This window comes from Perca fluviatilis, chromosome 4, assembly GCF_010015445.1.
Source record: "Perca fluviatilis chromosome 4, GENO_Pfluv_1.0, whole genome shotgun sequence".
NCBI lineage: Eukaryota > Metazoa > Chordata > Actinopteri > Perciformes > Percidae > Perca > Perca fluviatilis.
In genome coordinates this window covers 34,901,515-34,925,400 of record NC_053115.1, presented here as the reverse complement: position 1 = coordinate 34,925,400, position 23,886 = coordinate 34,901,515, and the positions used below count along the sequence as shown (strand labels likewise).

Here is a 23,886-nt window from a genome sequence, read left to right as displayed (position 1 = left end):
TGGGTGTCAGATTATCTTCCGAATCCAGCCACTCTCTTGCTCTCCTTGTACGCCACCAGTACACACATATCATAAATGCAACTGAAATTTTGCAGCCGGACAGACCTCCTCAAAGCAGTGCCCGCCCCGATTGACGTAGTTGACGGAGAAAAAATATCGACGCTGGAATTTACCAAAGACTTGCACGTATATCTCGTTTGTAACATGACTGACACATTGCTGTCGAATCATTGGCGAGAGGCGGAATATCGCAGCAAGGGCCGCCCAAGGAGAGAGCCCCTGCACTGTCGCCAGGGAAACCCCGTGGCGTGGTTGTGTGTCAGTTTCGCTGGGACCCGCGGTCGATGCCGGTGAGGAGGAGGGGGATGGGCGCCTCTGCGAACGTAAGGACCCGAGACAGAATCAGAGCCCAGTATCACATACAGCAGCATATACCCCATTATAAATAGCGACTGTATATATACAATACACTAAAATACATTATCCACCGGGGATCTATAATAGACATTCAATGGATGCAGTGCACCTGAACAGGACAGGGGATTTAACTTTCCGCCTATGCGTGGGTGACACTGAGAAGTTTGTTTCCTACCCCTGGAGAGGGAGCTACTTTTAAGGGTAAAGGATACAGGAGACTCCGAGGCCTACCTTCAGGCCTACTGGTCTGGTTGGATTTGATGTTGGGATACTCTAAGGACCTCACATTGTACATGCATTTGCTGAAGTTTGGAATGCCTCTTTAGGTGAGTACTTTAAATATGTGTTAATATCCCCTTATATAAATGGGGGCAGTAACATAAATATAACATACATGTACTAATCAAGTAGTCAACCAGACACAGCCATAAAGCTTACCAACTTGGCTAAAGCGTCCACTTAAGTTTATTAGAACAAGTTGGTTGCCCTCACTATCTTTCCACTTTTAAGTCGCTTTTGCTTGGCTGGCTAAAAAGCTGCCCGTGTTGATGATCTGCCTTGCAGGGCTGCTCTTAGCTGTGTCTGGACGGATCTTCCATTACTTTTTGATCAGCTCCTCGTGTTGTTTTGATAGCTAGCTTGTTAGTCTGGGAATCCACCACATTACAAATTTTATAATGGCCAATGTCATTGCAGTATTTTAAGCAACCATGTCCCCAAAGCTCTCAACACCATTCTGCAAGTTTTCAAGAGTTTGACTCGTGTATTGGTCCATTAGGGGTGCCTTTAGTTAAGTTTGTTCTCAGTTTTCATACCACCTTTTGCTATCGTTATTAACATGATATTACCCTTAGAGATATTATGTTTGCCCTGAGTCCACTTCATTAAACATTGATCTCGTTTGTATTAATACATAAATTAAGTTTAGAAAATGTGTTTCCGCAGAGGCTTATTAACATACCACTAACGTAACACAGTCAAAACAACTCCAGCAGCACATATCTACTCCATTCGCGTTTGTTGCATAGTTGTTGTTGTGGTTGTTAGTATGCTGATATGTGTATGGATATAATGTAGACCTACATCTCATCTCTTAAGGTAAGGAAGTATAGAACCAGACCGCGTAAGGTAACGTTGTAAATGTGCACTTGTTAAAACCAACCCTGGCGTTGTTCTTTTGACAGCAATGGGTTACATGTTGTTATGGGACCACGAAACTGTCGAATGTTTTTAAAGTTACACATGACACATCTTGCAATTTGATCATTATTGGCGACTCATGTTAGCTAAGCAACCAGCTGCTGTATTGGTTAACGTTAGCCACAGGCAACAAATGCTATACTAGCATTTTAGCTAACTTTTTGGATGTTTTCCAGTTGATTGTGTACTTATTTTGAACCAGTAACGTTACTCTAAAGCACAAACTCTGTGAACCTTTAGCTACATATACACCTAAAGACGCGTTTGTAAGTTGAAGTAATTACTGCAGTACATTTCTACTACTAATAAGTAGCTACTAATACGTTTGGTTTTAGAAAAAAAAATATGGTGTCTGCATCATGATGGTGTTTGGCTACATAATGTAATGCATTTGTCTTTGGTAACATTCGCTTAGTTGTGTGACTCAAGCTGAAAGCTCGGTTGTGTTTTCTCTATTTGTGCTTGTTTTTTCCGTGTGTGGTATCCAGCAATCAGAAATCCAGATCTGTTGGGTAGTGACTTGCTCTTCTTCACCTCCCCCACCTACCAACCCCCAGCCTCGGTGGCGGTTAAGAGGAATGGGTGGCATGTTAGAGGGGAGCTCTTGTTTCCTTTTTTAGCCTCCATTTTTATTTCAACGTGTGACTTGGTGCAAGCAGCATTGTTGAGTCGGAATGCAGCAATCACAAGTTTCGACTAAGTGAACGACCTCAGCTGTTATGTTTTTTTAAGACCGTTGCGTGGTTTGGTAACGTTAATTCGGATCTTTTCTAAATTATAGGAGAGCGCTACAATTTCATCTTTATCTCTATTGGGTTGATTTCACGAATAAAGGTCCTGTTTTCAGGTTTCAGCTACGCATTGTAATTTTCAGTGCAGCTGATAATCATTTTAGGTCAAATGAAACACATTTACAACTGTGATCTAGCGACAACCACAGTTGACAAGGAATACTGCTAAGAGATTAAATAGTGACTTTGCTAGCTTGCAGTATGTTGTTGGCGAGGTTTTATATTTATTAGGACCCGTTTTCCGAGCACTAATGGCTGCCCTTACCGTCGCCTGAATAGCTGTGCTCCTTTAAGCTAAACCACGTAGCCTCGCATTGTGCTGCGCCAATAGTCCGGAGCAGTGGACACAGCAAGCAAAGAGAAAGACGTTATCGGACATGGTTAGATCAATAAATGTGTAACTACCTCTCTGCAGTGAGAATTTTTTGTCTTACATAACTCAAGATGTACATACTTGAGACATATTACTCTTTCTTCTCGTTCAAAAATCTTTTCTTGAATTGGATTGAATACATTAATAGTACAACATCTGGTGTCAGGGTGTATCCGTCAGTCATATTTGGTGCTTGGTTGCTCACTGAAAGTAGTGTGCTCTCTAATCAAGCACATTCGAACTAAACATAGTTAAAAATACACTTAATAAACTGATATGATATTGAAAAATGTATTTGGGGCTTCAAATAACAGTGTGTTTTTCTGAGCTGTTGTCAACCTTTCTTCATGAGTAGAAAGATTACTATGCTCTGCTGGGGGTGCCAGCACAAAGTATTGATCTTGATGCCTGATTGCAGTGCGCTGAGCCTTGGTTTCATTGGTTGCGACTGACATTCTCTGAATATGTTTTACATCTTTTAATAGACTGTGTGGGCTGCAGCATGCAAACCTGGCCTCTCAGAACCATTGGAAACATGAGCCCCTACAGCACTTCCCCTGACCCTGACGTGCCTTATTAACTCACCCTGCCATCATGGGAAAGCTAAGAATGAACTGCTTGGCTGCTTGTTGCTGATCTGTCGAGAACTGACTTGCCATGTTGGTTTTCCATGCCTCTCAAGCACCTTCAGATTATGTGTTTGAGTGAGATATGTGAGTAAATGAAGAAGAAAACATAAGGGTGTTGAGTTAAAACAATTGGTTAAATAGGACTGCCTTCAAGAGTAGCACTGTGTTAGTGTTTGGTGCTGTCTGCAGGATGGGCCCTGCTGTCCTAATATGTGCCTCTAAAACATTGGGGATCTGAGGAATGTGCAGACATGAAAGGTTAGCCAGGCCTAGTTTTTTGTTTACTAAGGAAATATGTCTGTATCATTCTTTTTCACATTTACAGAGTGGTCACAAACTAAGAAATGTAACCGTAAGGTGACATGCCCTTGAAAACATAATAAAAATGTGTAAGCACTGTTTAAAATGGAGTGAAGCATAATATTGGCACATTTCCAAAAGAAGACAGAATTCTGTCTCAATGCAGGCAGTTGGGTAAGAGGGAGCAGGGGGTGTTGCTGTGAGGAATAGGAATAGGGGGGAACCCTGTCCTTTTTTAGTTTACCATTTGCATGCTGATGACACTGCATCATTACATGGAGGGCAGGTGTAGCTATTGATATGTTAATAAGGTTCAGTGTGTGTGACCAAGTCAACTAAGCCAGTGTTGTGGATCTACACCTCCCTATGAAAGCAAAAATATTAAATTCACTTAAGTGATAAGCAACCATGTGCATTTTCTCTCTGAATTTATTGTAGTTTGATTTCATTAGTGTCTAGCAACTGAAGCTTTCTTTTTTCTTGAAGACAAATCAAGTCATGTTTCTTGTATAAAAATATTCAGCTGTTAAGTCACACCTGTATGTAGTGTGTGTATATATTTAGCATATGAAAAGTAACGCTTTTAAAATGTATATCATGTAGATATGAACAAATATAGCACCAGTCCATCTACCTTCCCCTCTCTGTATCTTCCCCTCTGCAGCTGCTGTGTGTTTGTTGTGTGGCTTGCCGTCTTGCACAACGGGGTTAAAAACAAGTCGCTCTGACGCCTGCCTTATCAGTGCCTTCCCATTGGTGCAGGAGCTCTGGAGCTGCTCCATCTTTGCTTACGCCTGCCTTACATGCCTTTCCCTTGCGAGCGGGGCGCTAGGGCCCAGCATTTCCTCTGCGTTTGTGGAGTGGTGTTGCAGAGGGCTGTGCTGGTTAATTCTGTTTCATGCCAAGAAGCAATGCTTCTTGGGAGAATAATGGAGGAGGAGGCTGGGGGAAAAACAAGGCCAAAAGGGGGGTGAGGCAGGCAATCTATGTAATCATCTCTCTCTCTCTCTCTCTCTCTCTCTCTCTCTCTCTCTCTCTCTCTCTCTCTCTCTGTTCTGATCTTTTTTTTGTTACTAGAGATGTTCCGATACCGATACCAGTATCGGTATCGACTCCGATACTGCCTAAAACGCTGGTATCGGGAAGTACTGGAGTTTATGCACCGATCCGATACCACGTAATGAAGCCCTAAAGAAAATCTACGTTAAAGTAGTTTATTTATGTTCTTTTTCATTAAAACTATAAAAGAAAGTTCTGGGGCATTCCTTGTTTGCGTTTGTTCATGTTTCACAAAGAGTTTAACCTGAGCCAGACCGAAAACAAAGAAAGAAATCATATCACATCCATACAGAGATAGTAGTATACAGATGTTAAAACATAATGAAATATATGACACGCTGGTATCGGATCGGTACTCGGTATCGGCCGATACGCAAGTTCAGGTATCGGAATCGGTATCGGGAAGCAAAAAAGTGGTATCGGACCATCTCTATTTGTTACTATCATATTTTTTATTGCACCCTTATGTTTTCTTCTTCATTTACTTTTCTTGACTTTTCTGAGACACTGCCTGTCTCGCTTGTGATACTTGGCTGAGCGTATAGCAGGAAAAATTCTCAGACATTTTAGGCTTCAACACATCCTCCTATCTTTCCTTTCCCCTGGTCCTGTGTCTTTTTCTTTCATGTAACTAAGGAGACCAAGTAATGATTGATTAAAATACTAAATACTTTATGGGAGGTGAAACCAAGATTGCAATACAAGCACATTTCCAAGTGTGTTTACTCAGAGGGTGTTGTCAGGCAGAGAAAGAGAGAGCAAATAAGCAGCAGGGCAGAATAAAAAACAACCATGAGAGTCAAGCCACTCTACACCAACCTGCTCACAGCTGTCTTGTTTTGTAATGAAGAGCAGCATGCTAAAAAAAAGAGGAAACCAATGGTTGGTGTCAGATTTTTCCAGTTCATAAGGGCCTTTCCCCCCACCTTTAACCGTGGCCCTGAAGGGCAAAGTACAACACATTAAAACGGAACACACAAAAGCAAATTAGGAAAAGATTTCAGAAAACAAAAGAATTCAGAAAACATTGATATCTCACAAAACACAAACGCATTTGGTGAGACTCAAACCGGAAAAGGCACTAATGTGCAGCAAGGCATCCAGTCTGCTGGAAATCCCAAAAAATAAGTTCTTCCGTTTGTTGCAGACTTGACAGTGAATCCAATCAGCGATGAGGAATCGTTGTCCAATACATACATACCTACCTTTTAACTGTTTGAATCTCTCCAAATGCTGTCGTGTTTTTTTATTTTGCTGTTATGTTTTCTGAAATGTTGTTCTTTGCAAATTGCTGTTGTGTTTGCCCATCGTACACACACACACTTTCCTGAATGTGGGACAACTGAAGCCCTACAACAGTTCAAAATGTCTGCCAATCCTGAATGATTTTACTTTGTGTGACACCTTGCAATCTTGCATTGTCTAGTTGTCTCACATATATGTTGTGCTACAAATGTTATTGCGAGGTGGAGCCAGGGCAAGCCCTCAAGTCGCTCTGAATAAGACTGTTGGTCAAATGAGGAAATGTAAATGTCATGTAAATGTGTTTGTTATGCAGTGAGATCACGTGTGAGAGACAGAGGGTGTCTCTGGTTTATGTTATGCCAGAGCATGAGCTTATCCAACAACAAGATGGCTGTTATGGACTTCTTGCCTCTGTGAGACTACTACTTGAAAAATATCCCTCTCTCCACATTTGGGAGTAGACCTGGCTTACAGAGAATACGGTCATTGTGAAGTGAAGACTAAGTGGCTTTCCCTCTAAAGCACTTTAAATATAACATGTTAATCTCAGATGCACAACAGTTAAGGTTTTAGGTTAGGTTTTGACTTCAATATCTGTTATTTTCTTCTAGGTTGGCTGCCGCCATGGTTAGGTATTTATGATAAGAATTAATTAATTCCATAGAAGTAGCCTGATTTTAGCTTGACTTCAGAGGGAAAAAGGAAACGGAAGTAGATCAGAAAGAGGTAGTCAAGCAGACAGAAGTATTTTTTCGTAGTCCTTTCTTTTTTCCTCCCCTAGGTTACTGAGCCTCAAACGGACGGTGGTTGGCTTGTTTGCTCTGAAACAGATGATTGATTTTGTGTCATGCTGGCCCTGCTGTCGACTGCTCCTCCCCACCCCCACCCCTCTTAGAGCACCTAGTTGGCCTTTGTTCTCCATTGTGTGTCTCTCATCCCGTCTGGTCCCGGTCCATGCAGGCAGCTGGACATTGCTGTGTTAATGGCAGGCCACACTGCGCTCCCAGGACACTCAACCACTCAGAATGACAACACCCACATGGGTGCTAGAGTTGAAGCATTATCCAGTGACGATATATCCCAGTCTCATCTCCAGCATGTGCAGACTAAGCTTAGTTGTTTATATTTGTGTGCAGTTGGATAAACAGTTGGCTGCTGTAATTGTGGTCAAGGCCTATGATTGCTTTGTTGTAGTGAGAAAAGGTTTGTTCCATTGCTCCACATAATTGTTTTATTTAGCCTGGTTCAGAGAGTTTCCGAAAGACTACTTGTATACCATCATGATTAAAGTGCTGTTGAAATAGCGCACTGTGTTTTGGCTGTGTGAGTGCTTGCACGCAATTTTTTTTTCTCTCCTTGGTTGTGCTCAAACTGTTATGTCACCATGACAATAGAAACAATTGTGAATCATATTAGATTGTAATATTAACAACATAGATCAAGGTTCATTTATTGTCATTGTACAACACAGTGTTGCGAAACGAAATGATACACAAGTAAAAACAATAATTCCTGTTTCTTTTTGGCATTTTAGGCCTTTATATGATAGGACAGCTTAGACTTGAAAGGGGAGAGAGAGGGTGAATGACATGCAGCAAAGGGCCGCGATTCGGAGTCGAACCCGCGGCCGCTGTGTCGAGGAGTAAACCTCATATATGCGCACCCGCTCTACCAGGTGAGCTATCCAGGCATCCACCATTTTCAACCGGATAACCAAATTTTGACAGATTAATACTGTTATGACATTTGTTTTGCATGATAAAAGAAAAATAGGCTGTACAATCAATTGTACAATTTCTTAGCTGCCAGTTAACTTGCTAGAGCAAACTTTGCACTTTAAGATATATATCAAAATATATGTGAGAGGTCAATGGATGTTAATTAAGCAATAGCTCATGACACCATGGTATGTTGTGATCGCGTCACACCTTAGCTGTGATATAATCACAACATAGCACGGACTGAAATGAGCTATAGTGTACTAGGGGTGGAACGGTACATGTATTCGTATTGAACCGAAACAGTATGGTCGTCACGGTTCGGTGCATGAATTTATACGGAGAATACTCGGTATAAAAATAAATAAAATAAACCTAATCTGTAGCCCCGCCTTAGCTCTGAAGCTCTGATTGGTGCGCCGCCTATGTAGTCGGGCTCGCCTATGTATGCAGTTATAGTGAGTCAGAGATAGCCGCGCTAAGGACGAGTATAGTGAGTGGTGGCGACCCACAAGAGTTAGAGGACCCGCCGGCCTCTTTAAGATAGCAAATTTGGGAAAACTTCGGTTTCCCAGTCAGTTACAGTAAGTACAGGCGAGAGACTGTTGTAGATTAGTGTAACGTTTCCAGTGTCGCGGCTCGGAACCGTAACGTTAGTTGGAACAGACGCCTTGTTTCTTGAGGCTAACTATATTCGCTTTAGCCAGGCATGGAGCAGCTTTCTGCGGTGAAAAATGGCTGGGAGATGTCGTGATAACGTAGCAATAATCGGGTAATTAGGGCCCGAGCGCTGACAGCGGCGAAGGCCCTATTGAAACTGAAGGAATTATTCTTTTTCCCGTCAAATGAATTGGCTTTTTGAGGGGCTTAACATATGCAAAAACTCACCAAATTTGGTGGTCGCATCAAGTCTGGTGAAAATTTACGTATTTTAAAGGTTTCGGGAATAGACGCACAAAAATGGCTCGCTAGCGCCCCCTAGAATGATAAAAAAATTGAGCCCCTGCAGTGTGTTTAACGTAGACTCACGAATCTTGGTACACATATGTAACATGTCAAGATGTACAAAAAACTTCATTAGAGCCATACCCTAAACCCAACAGGAAGTCCGCCATTTTGATTTCAAAGTTCGAAATTAGTGCGATTTTGGGCATTTCCACATGTCGTACTTTAACTCCTCCTCCTAGAGATTTCATCCAATCAACTTCAAACTTGGTCTGTGCCATCGTAAGATGTTAAAGATGAAAAGTTGTTAAAAGAAAAACGTTTCGTCATAGGGGTGGCCGTGGCAGGGTGGCCATTTTGTGCGTTTTGCCGCCGAAACAGGAAGTGGGTGTAACTCAAGTGTACATTGTCCAACTGGCTCGAAACTTTTCATAGATATATACACTAGATGTCGCCTTGAGGTTCTAAGCATACGTCAAGACCGCCGCCATCTTGGAACAGGGGTCCGAAGTTTTCCAGCATTCAGATCAACGCTAAAGATGCCGGACTTTTGTGCTGCTTATTGATGTTCGATTGAGGAAATGAAAAGAACAAACGGCAAGGGATAACATTTAACAGGTGACAATGTGTTTTATGATATATATATATATATATATATATCTTCCCCCGGGCAAAAACACAGCTTTGCCTCGCTGCTGTGCCGGTCCCCGCTGATCCAGATCGGACCGGCCAAAGATAGTGTGGGGATCGGGAGGATCTTACACATAGTCCGGGAGCATCTTACACTTAGTCCAGGACGACCTGTATGTCGATATCGGCGGGAAGTTCCACTAAGTTTGCCGGTGGCAGGCGGACGGAGAGAAGCTACAGCGGGGCAACAGAGACCATCTGCGGCTGCAGGATGGAGCTCAGTGCCCGTTAAAGTTATATTTAACGCATAAATACATACAGAAATAAATAGTGGAGGAGTGAGCCTTGACATTTCAGTCTGTTTAAACTTCACTTTGAAGCAGAAACTCTTAGTTCAGAAGGGTGAAGTTTCCATTTGGACTCAGATCTGTGAACCGATCATAATAAATATTCTTTGTATTAACACATTAGTCTCTTTGTTTTGTAGTCGATAGTTCATCTTAAGTTTACTTAAGTGGAAGCAGTATCAAGTGGAAGAATGGGACTATAAACCTAGGCTTACAGGCATTACATTTTGAACAAAGTAGATTATATTAATATCAAAAGCTTAATTTTTCTTTGGACTCAATCATAAATACATGTCCGACCTTTGGAACGAACCACAAAAACTAGAAAATCGCATTCATGACGATTTATGGTGATTTTATTTCCATTAGACCTTTGCCTACATTGACGCTGATGCATTAAAGAGGAGTGACTCCCCTGTTCCAAGATGGCGGCTCTGTTGACGAATTCGTTCCAATGAACTGCCGTAGTCAAGGCGACATCTAGTGTTTATATCTATGGAAACTTTTTAGGATTCATAAGAGTACAAATAACGGCCGATATTTACTTAAAGTCATAGCGACCCCTAGTGGCAACAGGAAGTAGGCCTAAAAGTCAAGGTGCTATACTTTAATGATCTCCTCCTAGAGATTTCATCCGATGGACTTCAAACTTGGTATGTACCATCCCAACACCTTAACGATGAAAAGTTATTAAAAGAAAAACTTTTCGTCAGACGGTGTGGCCGTGGCGTGGCGGCCATTTTGAGTGTTTGGCGATGAACAAAGAAGTTGTTGTAACTTGAGTGTACGTTGTATCTGCTCAAAATTTCTCACGATTTACAAGGGTCTAGGCCTGAGGACACCTACAGGCCAAAATTGACTTTTGGTCAGCAGGGGGCTGGCAACAGGAAATGTGCCTTATATGACAAACATCATCCGATTTACATGAAACTTATGTGTGGTCTACATGTGATACACCCTTGTATGAGGTATCATTGAACTCAGCAGAGACTTCCTTCTTCATTGGTGATGGTTTAGCCCGCCCCCAGATATTTAAGCCACGCCCCCTTTTATGACTAATGACCCGTTTGATGTAGACCCTTGTGTAAGATATCATTGAACTCAGCACAGAGTTCCTTTTTAATTGGGGATGGTTTGACCCGCCCCCTATGCTTTAGCCACGCCCCTTTTCACAGATAATGAACTGTATGACGTAGAGTCTTGTGTGAGGTATCATTGAACTTGGCAGGGAGTTCTCTTTTCATTGTTAACGATTTGCGGTGTCTGAGTGCCGCGCAAATGCATGGTCGCAAGGAGCGGAAAGTGTGTGTGCCGCACGGTTCGATGCATGCGCAATGTGGCCTCGTGCCCGTCAGGTGCCCCGTATGCGACCTCAGTGTGTTTCCCTTTCGCGCGAAAGAAGAGGTGTGAACAAGTTACCAACAAAACGTACAGCGAAAGACCGTGCAAAACATTTCAGGCCATCATGCCAACCTGTATACATTTTAACATCAATGTACTGTAACGTTTTTTCACTCGCTGGAGCGTGTCAGTACCCGATCCGTTCCACCGGCACGATCCGTTCTGCGCATGCGCAAGATGTTCACGCATGCGCTGTGGTACGAGGATTTACGACACTACCCAATCTGTTCCCACGCTAGCTAACGTTAGTTTAGCTAATAGCTAATTCGGCGGACCGCTAGGTGATTATAGCGGTCTGCCGATAGCCTCCACCGGGAAGCTAATGTTAGTTTAGCTAACGGTTAATTTGGCTAACCGCTAGCTGATTGTAGCGGTCTGCCGTTAGCCTCCACAGTTAAGATAACGTTAGTTTAGCTAACAGCTAATTCGGCTAACCGCTAGCTGAGACAGCATGTAAACTTTAAAAGACCCTCAAAATAGGGCTGGGCGATAAAACGATAACGATATGTATCGCGATAGACACGTAATCAATATCAATAGAAAATGCGGTCGATAAAACGTTCGATAACTTGTTTTTCTTCTTCGGAAGAAACCAGAAGTTGCAAAGCAAGTTTGGTTGCATGAACAAAGGCACTCACTCTCTGGTAACCTAGCAACGTAGGGATTGACACTCTAACAGCCAATCATGTAACAGTATCAAGTTTGGTTGCGCCACATTGCTGTCTCGTGTTGGATTCTACAATAACAGAACCGGCGGCGTGTAGCGATAAGTGGAAAGTGAGTGCCGCAGCGAGATACAGCGTGATACAGTTTTCAGCCATATCGCCCAGCCCTACCTCAAAATAAAACTTGAAAATAAACGTTAACATATATAACAGCTGTTACGTCAGTTCTACTTGTGCTCGTTTAAAATACAATCACTCAATACTTGTCTTTATTGTTATTACTGTAAAGTCTTAATTTAGCTGTAGTTTTCCCATTATGTTTGACTTAACGTTATTTTAGACTGAATCTAGCTGTCCGTTCTGCCTGCACGATCCGTTCTGCGCATGCGGTATTTTAGACTGAAGGCTGTCGGCTAGCGGTTAGCCGAATTAGCTGTTAGCTATCCCGGTGGAGGCTAGCGTGGAACAGATTGGGCAGGTCGTAAAACGGTATTATTATCTGCGCATACGTCATGGCATACGTTTCATCTTGCACATGCGCAGAACGGATCGTGCCGGTGGAACGGATCGGGTACTGACAGAGCGGCTGCAGTTTAGATCCTGTCGGGTCTCTGCAGCGGGCGGGGCTGCTCAGTTCTCCACGCGACTGACGCGCGCACACACACAAACGCACACGGTGGATGCAGGAAAAAACGGAGAGGAGACGTATACAGGAGGACCTAACGGTCGTTATTGTAAGTACAATGATAAGTCCAATAAGTACTTTATCAAACCATATGTGTGTCCCAGCCCAGGATAGGAAATTAACTAACAATGTAAACTGTTTTTATGTTTAACGTATTCTGACTTACTCAAAAGACGGAGCTTTAAGAGTTCCTCTCTTTTTCTTTTAAAGGATAACAGGGCTCGACATTAAGGCTTGTCCGCTTGTCCGGGACAAGTGGATTTTTTGTAGGGCAAGTGGAAGAGAAATTTACTTGTCCCACTGGACAAGTTAAAACTCAAACAAACTAAAATGCCATGTTAGTTAACGTCATGTGCCACTCATTACGTCTATGTTACAGATTTGAAACGATAATTTCTTTCCCCCGCAATACCGGTCAGCGGACCGCGTAACGTACCCAGCCCTTGTTCAGCTCGTTCTCTGGAAGCAATGCAGCATGAAAGCACGGTGAACCTGCCGGTGTTAGTTAGCTAACGTTGGCTTGCTAACTCGCCTTTAACGTTAGCTACCTCCCGCCCATCGTTGACAGAAAAGGAGACCCGGTGCTAACACGGCACCGGTGCCTTAACGACCGTTATCTACCGGACCGAATTGCAACGCGGTGCCACTGAAATGCCTGCGCGTTCTCTCGGAGTGCTCAAAACGGACGTTAGAGGCAACCTAAACATCGCCGCATGTTACGCTTAGTTAACACTACACTCAACAGCAAGTAACGTTAGCCTATCGTTAGCAGCGGAGTAAACAGTTACAATTCTGACAGCTAAACGGTGTAAAAGTATGTCTGTCTGTATTTCACTGGAGAGGAACATATGACAGTGTGCCGCTGCTGTTGTCGGAAAAACACAGATTTTGCGCTCACTTGAAATTCCGCCCGCCAGCGTTGTGCTGCATTCAAAGTTGTTGTAAAATAATACCCTTTTCCTATCCAGTGGTTGTTATTGTTGTTACATTTTTAATAAATCATTTAATTTTGCCTTAGCAATAAACAAGCCCGCGTTAACGTATTGTTGGTTTTGCTCCTTTTTGAAAAAATAATAATAATATATGCAGATTAAATATCAGGTAATAATCAACTGTAAAGTAGCTACACCTTTTTAAAAGGATCCTTTTGGTAAATCAGCCTCTGCCGGGTAGAAATTTGTGAAATTGTATAAAAAAGTTAACACCAACATTTAGTGGCAAAATCCATTGTATGTCTACAAAATTATTTTAGATATAGTAGAAGTTCAAGTCACCACTACCTCTGGTCAAAATATTGACTTAGTATCTCAGAATATAAACTAAGAATCTCAAAGTAATGAGAAACTGTCAAATATTGACTTAAAATCTCAATATATTGGTTTAGTATCTCAATATATTAATTTATCTCAAAATATTGACTTAGTATCTCAATATTGACTTAATATCTCACTATATTGTTCAGTATCTCAATATATTGATTTATCTCAAAATATTGACTTAGTATCTAAATATATTGACTTATCTCAAAATATTGACTTAGTATCTCAATATATTGACTCAATATCTCAAAGTATCGACTTAGTATCTCAATATATTGACTAAGTAACTTAGAATATTGACTAGGAATCTGAAAGTGATGACAAACTTTAAAATACTGACTTAGAATCTCAATATATTGATTTCTGCACAGCCGCCGCAACATATTACTTTGTATTCTGGAGTCTGGAGATCCTTTTTCTTGTTGAAGGGGAAATCTATTGTTGGGGCACGTTTGTTTCTACTGTTTCAACAGAATTGTATTAATGTTGATAGTGTTTGGATGCTTTCAACGGTTTGTTCAAATTCTGCATTAGCAAAACACAATTTTTTTTATAAAATGATGAATCTTTACCCGGACAAGTGACTTTTATGCATGGACAAGTGAAACGTAAATGTACTTGTCCGAAGGACAAGTGCCTCAAAAAGTTAATGTCAAGCCCTGGGATACATTTTTGTAAGCGCTACACTGAAGTTGTCAGTTTGATAAATGCAAGTTATTTCAATTGATATTCTGTAATATTTCAATCTTCATGTGCAAAACATTCACATAAGTTCCTGTAGATGGCAATACACATTCTCCTTTTTTTTGCCAAATAAATGAAAAGCTTGTTTAAATCACGACAGTGGCTTCCCTCTTGCTGTATCAAAATCTCAGCTAGCTTTCCTCAGAGATGGTCTTAATAATGTGCTTAAAGTCAAGTCAAATTCAGTTTGTGCATGATTAGACTACATGATATAACTATATAATTATTTAATACTGTATCCTACATTGTGGATAATTAAGCTATATACCGTATGCTGAAGTATATTTCTGGAGTGTTAAAGATTAAAAGAAAAAATAACAAGAACCGTACAGAACCGAAAACCGTGACCCTAAAACCGTGAAACGAACCGAAATGTGGGTTTTGTGAACTGTACCACCCCTAATTTTGACAGCTAAATAAGTAATTTTAGCGCAGTGTATGGGTGGGAGTGAGAAGTTTTAGAAAAGTCCTGGGCAGCCACAAATTCCACGTTCCACAATTATGCGACAGCACTTGCCACTCTTACTCCACTGCGCGCACCCTAACATCACAGAAGCGCACTTGACATCATTACCCTGTTTCAGTATATAGCTAAGATAAATTACTTTTCTGATTGTCAAAACCACACCAGAGATGTTTGGCTTGAAAATATATGATAATAATCAGGCTGCAATGACCTCGCCAACAATTTCCTAACTTTTGCCTTCTCCACAGCAAATGTGTCCTAACCACGTCACAGCGGTTTCTGTTACACAAAACATATGCAATGAAAACAATCATACTTACAGGCATTGCCCTCACAGGGAACGGAATTATCTTTTAAAGCAAGTTATTCTTTTTGCAGAATAACCAAAGTTTCAGGAGACACTGAACCAGCGTGTAAACCGTAGTTCTTTTCCACACATGAACAGGAAGTAAGCTGAACATATTCCCGTATTTCAGGATAATTACCAATTGTGCCAAGTAGATGGCACTCTAGCACAACAAATGACACAAGAAATGGCTTATTATTCATTCTCATCTCAGCTGAAAAGACCGTTCAAAAGTTTCTGTCCCGAACCTCCTTCCAGGATAACTTAAGTTGCTTGGCTGACGGGGTTTTTCAAATCCTTCTGTAAAGTTATCGTTAGATGCTATGATGGTGCTGCTAATGTTAGCCGAGTTGCTTGCTAATGTTCTTTCAGACTGAGGCTCTTCAGCTGCCCCAACAGATTTTGCCTCGGCGGTGGACGAGGAAACATCAACTGTAACATATACAGATGAAATCTTGCTAATTTTAGCCGCATTACTATGCCGGAAGAAAAAAATCTTGTATCCTTTTCTGCAACATATTCTTCTCTACAACTAACGTTCAGTCCACTAGTCTCAGCCTGCTCGCTTCTCAGTGAGTCACGCCACTTGACTCACCTCAATTGCAGCTATAACAGTAAATTTTTAGTAGGCTATATTCAAACCTATCCATAACCCTTTTTTGCTATTTGCCTCATTATTTGATATAGAAAAATATAAATAATGTCAGACAGCGAATTAGTAATTATCAAAAAAAAAAAACTCAGCACCCCCCTTCCCGCACCCTTGTCTGCGTACCGTTCCACCCATGGATGTATTTAGATGTACATTCCAATGAAAGTGCTCAAAAGAGCATAGAGCAATGATGGAGCTCGGATCTTCCACGTTGACTGGCCCATGATGTAACGATGGACATGCGCACCAGCAACCGTTTGTTTGTGTTGTCGTAGCAACATGCTCGTTCATGAGCTTCTATCTCGTGTCTCTTACAATTATGCGAACTCACGAACTCACCGTTTTCATTGTATAAAATATTCACTAACAATAAACGTGTTTTCATTGTTCCTGATCATTTACATGTTTATCTAAATAAAGAATGGATGTATTTAGTAGGGGTGGTACGGTTCACAAAACCCACGGTTCGGTTCGTATCACGGTTTTAGGGTCACGGTTTTCGGTTCAGTACGGTTCTTATTTTTTCTTTATCACTCCAGAATATACTTCAGCATATAGCTAAAATTAGCATATTGAATGCATGTTGCACAAAACGTGCACACAGTGGCAGTTCTATATTGTTATATTTCATCATAGGTACCATGAAATCCAAAATGTTCCCACACACCAGACTATAAACGACGCTGGCGCATCCTCCAGCTCTGGGCAGCCTCTCTCCCACTTGACATTTCTGCAGGTGACGTGACGTGACCTGCAGCGGCACCCCACTCCACTTGAGGAGCGGTCGGCTCGGTGTCTCTCAAAATCTGACCAAAATCTTTTAAACTGACCTTTGTCGATCTGAAATGAAGACAGATTCAGCAACTGCATGGCCTATTTCTTGCTTAAAATGTTTTCAGAAACACGTTTCGGTGAAAAATTTTAGTACAATTTGAGATCGTATTCTGAACGAGCCGCCATGACAGTCTGGCTTTGAAATTTGGGACCAGCCAGACCCATGTGACGCAATCGTCCAATCAGCTGCCATGGGTTGCGTTTGTCACGCCCATCCCGCTCGTCATTTCCAGTAAGTGTTTTAACATAGGTGTCAAAAGTGGGCACTATGGCAGTAAGAGGTTAGTGCAGCTTAACAGTGTACTGACGAACCGTGCGGTACACACATGCTCCGAACCGAGACTAGCGAACCGAGCGGTTCGGGTGTTTTTTCATGAACCGTACCACCCCTAGTATTTAGACAACCAAGGAGATTTAATAATTTTGTCGTGATACTAGCTAGCGCTAGCTACTGAGGTTAGCCTGTAGTTTCGTGAACAGAGCTCATCCACGTTATAAGCTTTAAAGCATACAGCCCTTGGAGAGAACCAAGGCAATGTAATCACTATGTCTGTAGTAACGTTATGTAGGCATATAGCTATGTATCGTGTTACTGTTCTCTTAATACATCCATGCTAGCTACCGCTGATGTTAGCTACTAGCCGATGGACCTTTTTCACAGCAGACGTTTTGACTTGTCGTAGTAGGAAAAGCACAGCTGGAATTGATAACCTTAACGATGGCTCTGTTCCATCAAGTGTCTCTTTCTGGGCCATGGGGTGCAGTTCCACCCGTATCCGCTAAGCCCATGGTGGCTTTAAGACATGGCGCTCTTCCTGGGGGCTTGGTTCCACCCCTATAGTGTACACTTGAACGCTTACTTTGCTGATTTTAAACCAGCTTTATTTCATGGCAGTGTGTGCCAACTTCCAACGGTGGCACCAGCTATCAGTTCATTAGTCTAACGCTTCTTTCTCAGACGGAGTGCTACTTGTTGTGCAAAGGAATTGGAATCATAGCCGCTATATATGGTTGTATATGGTTATATATTACACTATGAACCAATCGGATTGCTTTATTTGAGCTACCTGTTTTATATTTGTTCATTTTATCTCCTACTGTTTAATATGGTTAGAAGGGACTCAATTTATTTATTTTAATGCAATTCAATTTGAAAATGCATCCTTGTTTCTGTAAATGTGGATATTTGTTCTAAATGTGCTAATGTGCAGTATTATTTTAAGCATTTGATGACATTCAGATGTTTGTGGATGCACTTTTCACAACCAAGTGATCAGGGTTGGTTACTGAAATCCGTGCTAATATGGCACCAGTGCCTAAACGAATGGATAGCAACAGGATTTCGGTGCCTCATTTGGAACCACTTAAATGCCTGCGCTGCTCTCTGGAGCTCCGAAATGGACTTTAAGGGTGGTACAGTTCATGAAAAAACATCCGAACCGCTTGGTTAGCTTGTTTCGGTTCAGAGCGTGTGTGCGTCGCACAGTTCGTCATTACACTGTTAATGTGCACCAACCACTTACTGCCGTAGTGCCCACTTCCGACACCTATTTTAAAACACTTATTGGAAATGACGAGGGGGATGAGCGTGACGCACGCAACACATGGCAGCTGACGAACGCGTCACGTGGGTCTTGCTGCTCCCGAATTTCAAAACAGACTCTAATGGTCGTCTCGTTCTGAATACAATCTTGTATTTTACAAAAATAGTTCACCGAAATGTGTTTCTGAAAACATTTTAAGCGAGAAATAGGCCATACAGTTGCTGAATCTGTCTGGTTTTTTTATCGACAAAGGTCAGTTTAAAAGATTTTCGATAGATTTTGAGAGGCTCCGAGCCGACCACTCATCAAGTGGAGTATGGAGTGCTGCTGCTGCAGGTCACGTCACATGCAGAAATGTCAAGTGGGAGAGATAAGGAAGGATACCCGGAGTTGGAGGATGCGCCATCGTCGTATATAGTCTGGTGTGTGGGAACATTTTGGATTTCATGTTACCTATGATGACAGTGGAAATAAAACAATAGATTGAACTGCCACTGTGTGCATGTATTGTGCAACATGCATTCAATATGCTAATTTTAGCTATATATCATATGCTTAAGTATATTTCTGCAGTGTTAAAGATTAAAAGAATAAATAACAAGAACCGTTCAGAACCGAAAACCGTGACCCTAAAACTGTGATACGAACCGAACTGTGGGTTTTGTGAACCGTACCACCCATAATGGACATCAGAGGCAACTGAAGCATTGCTGCATGTGACTGTAGTTACCACCACACTTGGCAGCAGGTAGCGTTAGCCAACCGTTAGCTAGTAGTTGGCTTAAACACGGTTAAAATGCTGTCGGAAAAACATCACAGACGGGACTTCATGGGTTGTCACTTGCGACTTTGTAAGCCTTGTGGTGCATTCAAAGTTATTGTAGAATACCCTTTTGCGCCTGGGTAGCTCATCTGGTGCGCCCCATGTACAGAGGCTCAGTCCTTGTCGCAGCTGCCACAGGTTTAATTTCAATGTGCAATTTTCGAGTACAAATGGAAAGCGTTGCCTGCTTGTCAGTTAACAGTTAATGACAGTTAATCACAAAAGTGACAAAGCAGCGTGCAAGCAGGCATTTCCTCAATAAGCAAGCTGAATGGAACAGCTTCTGAAGAGCGCCAAGTGGATAGACTGATGTTCTTGATGTGTTTACAACAAAAAGCATAGTAAACGTGGGTGGTCGAAACTAATGATTTTAAAAAGTGGACTTGTCCCACCCTCAAATACCGGTAATTGCTTAGACGCTACAATCTTGTTAACCTGTTGTATGGAGTGTTTCCCATACATTGATTTACTTGTGTCGGTTCGCTTCAACATTGACCGCCACATACTGATTTTCTATTTTCTTTCTACAATTTAAAAAAAAAGGATAAAACTTGATTTCACTTTAGAGCAGTGCACGTTGATTCACTCAGCCCCTCCTTGTCCAGCTCTCCCTCTCATTCTCAAAACACATTGACAACGGACCTTTCTGTGAATAGCCCCTCCTCTCCGTGCACACTCTAACTGACCTCAGTTCTGTACATCTACAGCTAGGGATGCCCCGATTGATCAAACGCCGATCATTATCAGTCGATATTTACAAATAACACGCGATCAGGTGCTCAGCATTAATCTCTTTTGGCTGCCGATAAACTACTACACACCTATAGTTAAACACTCTCCGCAGAGAGCAACATGCCTGTGCCTGATGATTGCCTGTTCATGTGTAGTGAAGTTGCGCATCAGTACTACGAACAAAACAATAGTTGGAGAGTCGTCACCCAGTGGAGCATGGCAAGTTTAAGCTCACCGCGGAGAGTGAGGAAAAAAAAGGCGTCACCGAAACACCAGATAGTAACACAAGCAACGATAATTAGTCGTTTTGGTGCCTATTCCTTTCTGTCATCGCCACATGATGCTCAATTTTTCTCGGCTAAACGCTGTAGAGACTACCCCCCCATCTGGGGAGTGTGTCCCGGTGTGTTCACTGTCATTTTGCTGCTTCCCATTTATTTTTATATGAGCAGCCGTGCAATGTATTCTGATAGCGTCGCAGAAACTTTAGAAAGCAGGCTTCTGCCTCTCAAAAACTCAAGAAAATCTTTTAAACTGACCACTGTCGGTCTGAAGTGAAGACAGATTAGGCAACTGCATAGCCTATTTCTCACATAAAATGTTTTCAGAAACGCATTTCGTAAGATCGTATTCCAAACAAGCTGCCATTGTGGTCTGTTTTGAAATCCGGGTACACGCGTTATTATGAATCTCACCTTGTTTCCTGCAGAGCAAGCGGTCGCAACAGAGGAGAGTTTAAGTTTAGTAGCAAAGATATCAAGTGAATACAGCACATGGATGTATAAGAAAGGTACAGGAGAGTTTGCAGTTTTGTACACTGTAAGCTGTAGCAGGAAAAGTCAATAACACCCGTTTTCCGGTGCGTTCTTGAAAAAATCAAACGCATACTCGTCTACTTGCAATGGGAAAGGAGTCCATCATTAGCAGATTTTCCAGTTCAAAAACTCGCATATATGTGCTAATTTGTGGTAGGAAAAGGGTATAAGAAACAAGACTGAACTGTGTTCATTCATAGGTTTACTAAAGAGTGACACACCATTATATATCCGGTTACACTGCTGCCTAGTGGAGATCCCAATACACTACAAACAGGCAAACTGGCCAATACTTTACACAGCCATATCAGCGGCTATAACTAAACAAAACAAAAAGTGATGGGTATCGGCCTTCTATCAGCAGTATTGCTCATTGATTATCAAAAATCGGAGGCTAAAAACAGGATTGCGGCATCTCTATCTACAGCAGTGGCTTTCACAAGTTCACCTGTTTGTCTCTCTGCTTTTTCGAATAGAGCCTTAGCTACGATAGCTTACCTAAAATGAACGCTAGCTAAAGTTAGTGCTTGTTTCAACGGACCAGCAATAACGTCAGTTAACTTTAACCAGCCTGGTTCAATGACAAAAAACAACGGCAGAGAGAAACAGACTTAACTTGCTGTTTGGGAGGTCCAGGTGTACTCATTGAAGACATTACTGTATGCTAGTTGTGTGGTTGACGCCTAGAGCTGCTCAATTATGGGGAAAAAGCATAACTAGAATTGCAAGCCTCAGGGGTCCAAGCCTCATCGTGCCAGTCACCCCGATGCAAGTCGACTCCGGCGACCCGAGGATCGAGCGAAAGCGGAACCCAAAGTGTAATGGTGTGGGGAGGCAAACTATCGAGAGGCGTGAGCCGCAAGGTCTGCGGTACATTGCCGTTGAAAATATCCCAGAGCCCTAAAGGATTTTTGACAACCTCTGGTCAGTTTGTTTTTATTTTCTATAAAAGCTTGTAAAACATCAACCCGTTGTTGTTATTGCGAAAACACTTTTAAGCAGAAATGGGCGTGGCCTATAACATGTGATTCAGCTTGATTCAAAGAACATGTGGATGTAAGGTTTTTTAATGTGCGATGTGTAATGTGGGAGTTAAAGGCAAAAACACAGTATAACGCCACCTAGTGGTCCACATGTGTAATTTTTGGTAGGTGAGGTCCATGACCCATTGTACATCTACCCTGTAAATTTAAAGTTGTTCACATTAGTGTAAGTGGTGAATCTAAACGTGGGTCCCATAGGCCACGCCCACTTTCACCAATCCGTACCCCACTGTAGGTTGGCCTCAGGAGTGGCCCTAGATGGTACCCATCAAATTTTGTAAAAATTGGATGAGCTGTTCATGAGATATAATTTTTTGTACTTGTAGCGCCCCCTAGTGGCCAATTTTCTTAAAATTAAAACCTCCAGAAGGTCATGGCAAACAAGAAGTTTGCGTTGAAAGCATTTATTTTGGCCGAGATATGGCACAGTTGGTGTTTTCATAGTTAGCTACACAAATTTGTTTGTGTGCAATATGCGCAATTTTTATCCTATAGAAATACTTTTGATAACTTTTTGTCAGGTCGGTCTGGAGATGCTACCACCAAGATTTGTGCAGATTGGTTGCACGGACCTGGTGGCACTATAGCAGAAAAAACGTGTTTGGCGCTATAACTCCCAAACCATACATCGCACGTTCAAAACCCGTGAAAAATCTTGATTATCGTAAACCTACTTTTTCAAACTCCTCCTAGACCGATCTGCACGAAACTTGGTATGTAGCATCTCCTAACCGACCTGACAAAAACTTAATAAAAGAATTATTATCGGATAGAAATTGCGCAAATTACACACAAACAAATTTGTGTAGCTAGCTATGAAAATACGAACTTTGCCATATCTCGGCCAAAACAAAGCGAAACTTTAGATTCTTGTTTGCCGTGACCCCCTGAATTGTCCGAAAATTGGCCACTAGGGGGCGCTACAAGTACAAAAAGTTTATATCTCGTGAATGGCTCATCCGATTTTTACGAAATTTTGAGGGTACCATCTAGGGCCACTCCTGCGGCCACGCCTATAGTGGGGTACTGATTTGTCAAAGTGGGCGTGGACTTTGGGATCCAGGTTTGGATTCACCACTTCTTCAGAGTAACTTCAAATTTACAGTGTAGATGGACAATGGTTCATGGACCTCACATACCAAAAATTACACACATGGACCACTAAGTGGCGCTATAATGACTTCAAACGTGTTTTTGCACATTAGAAACTCTTACATCCCGTGTTCCTTGAATCAAGCTGAATCTGATGATATAGGCCACGCCCATTTTCGCTAAGAACTTTTTTTCGCAATAACGCACAATGCACAAAAACAACTTTTTTGAACTCCTCCTAGGCCGTGCGACCGATCTGTATGAAACCTGGTCCGTACCATCTCCAGATTTACGCTGTAAATGCGTAAATCACAACACTTATCAATATCACTTCCCCATCAGTCAGGCACAAGATCTTACCATAATTACACTTATGCTTTCCATAAACTGTCGTTACTTTAGCCTATTATTTCAGTTGCAACCCTGGCAGTGGTAAGCTATCTTGAGAGCAAATAAAAAATACAAAAACATAATTCAGACCGATGTGTCGCATTGGCAACACACTGCTCAAGAAGCCGACAAATAGCCTATACGTAATTCCCTCCGCTGAAAATCTATATCTTTCATAAAAATACCCATCAGGGAATGTTGACAGGGTTGGCAGTCTCTAAATGTTTTAACTTTTATGAGCACACCTCTCTCTCTCCGCGCACTGAGCTCCACCGGATCTTCTAAGAACCGGTGACGCCGTTATCAATCGAGTATTGATTGGTCAGTAGGCTGTGCTTTTACAACGGTTGATCTCTAATCTCCAACATAACGAGCAGGTTAGGTGTTCAGCATAAATTACCATGGCGATATAACCCAGTAAGAAGTGATCCACCGTCGTGATACACAGAGCCCCGGGTTGAACCTGAAGTTACCTCGTTAACGCCAAATCTTGCTTCGTAGTACAGGCCTCCAGGTAAATCCAGCCACGCCCATTTCCAGCTTAGTGGCGCCCATGACGATTGTGATTGGCTTAAAGAAATGCTAAAGAACCAGACCACGTTTTTCTCCCATCTGGGAATGCTGTGTGTACTAGCCAGATCCTCCTCTGCAGCGCTGTGGAGGAAGGTCTGGCAATGAGAG

General features: G+C 42.0%; 1 protein-coding gene across 1 annotated transcript in view; it reads left to right on the top strand.

Moving 5' to 3' along the window:
• The first annotated feature begins 289 nt into the window (after positions 1-289).
• Positions 290-23,886, top strand: part of setd5 (SET domain containing 5) — a 66,270-nt gene continuing 42,673 nt past the window's right edge. The window contains exon 1 of the mRNA XM_039798479.1: positions 290-743. The gene's annotated coding sequence lies outside the window, so the exon portion shown is untranslated. The remainder of the gene's footprint in view (positions 744-23,886) is intronic.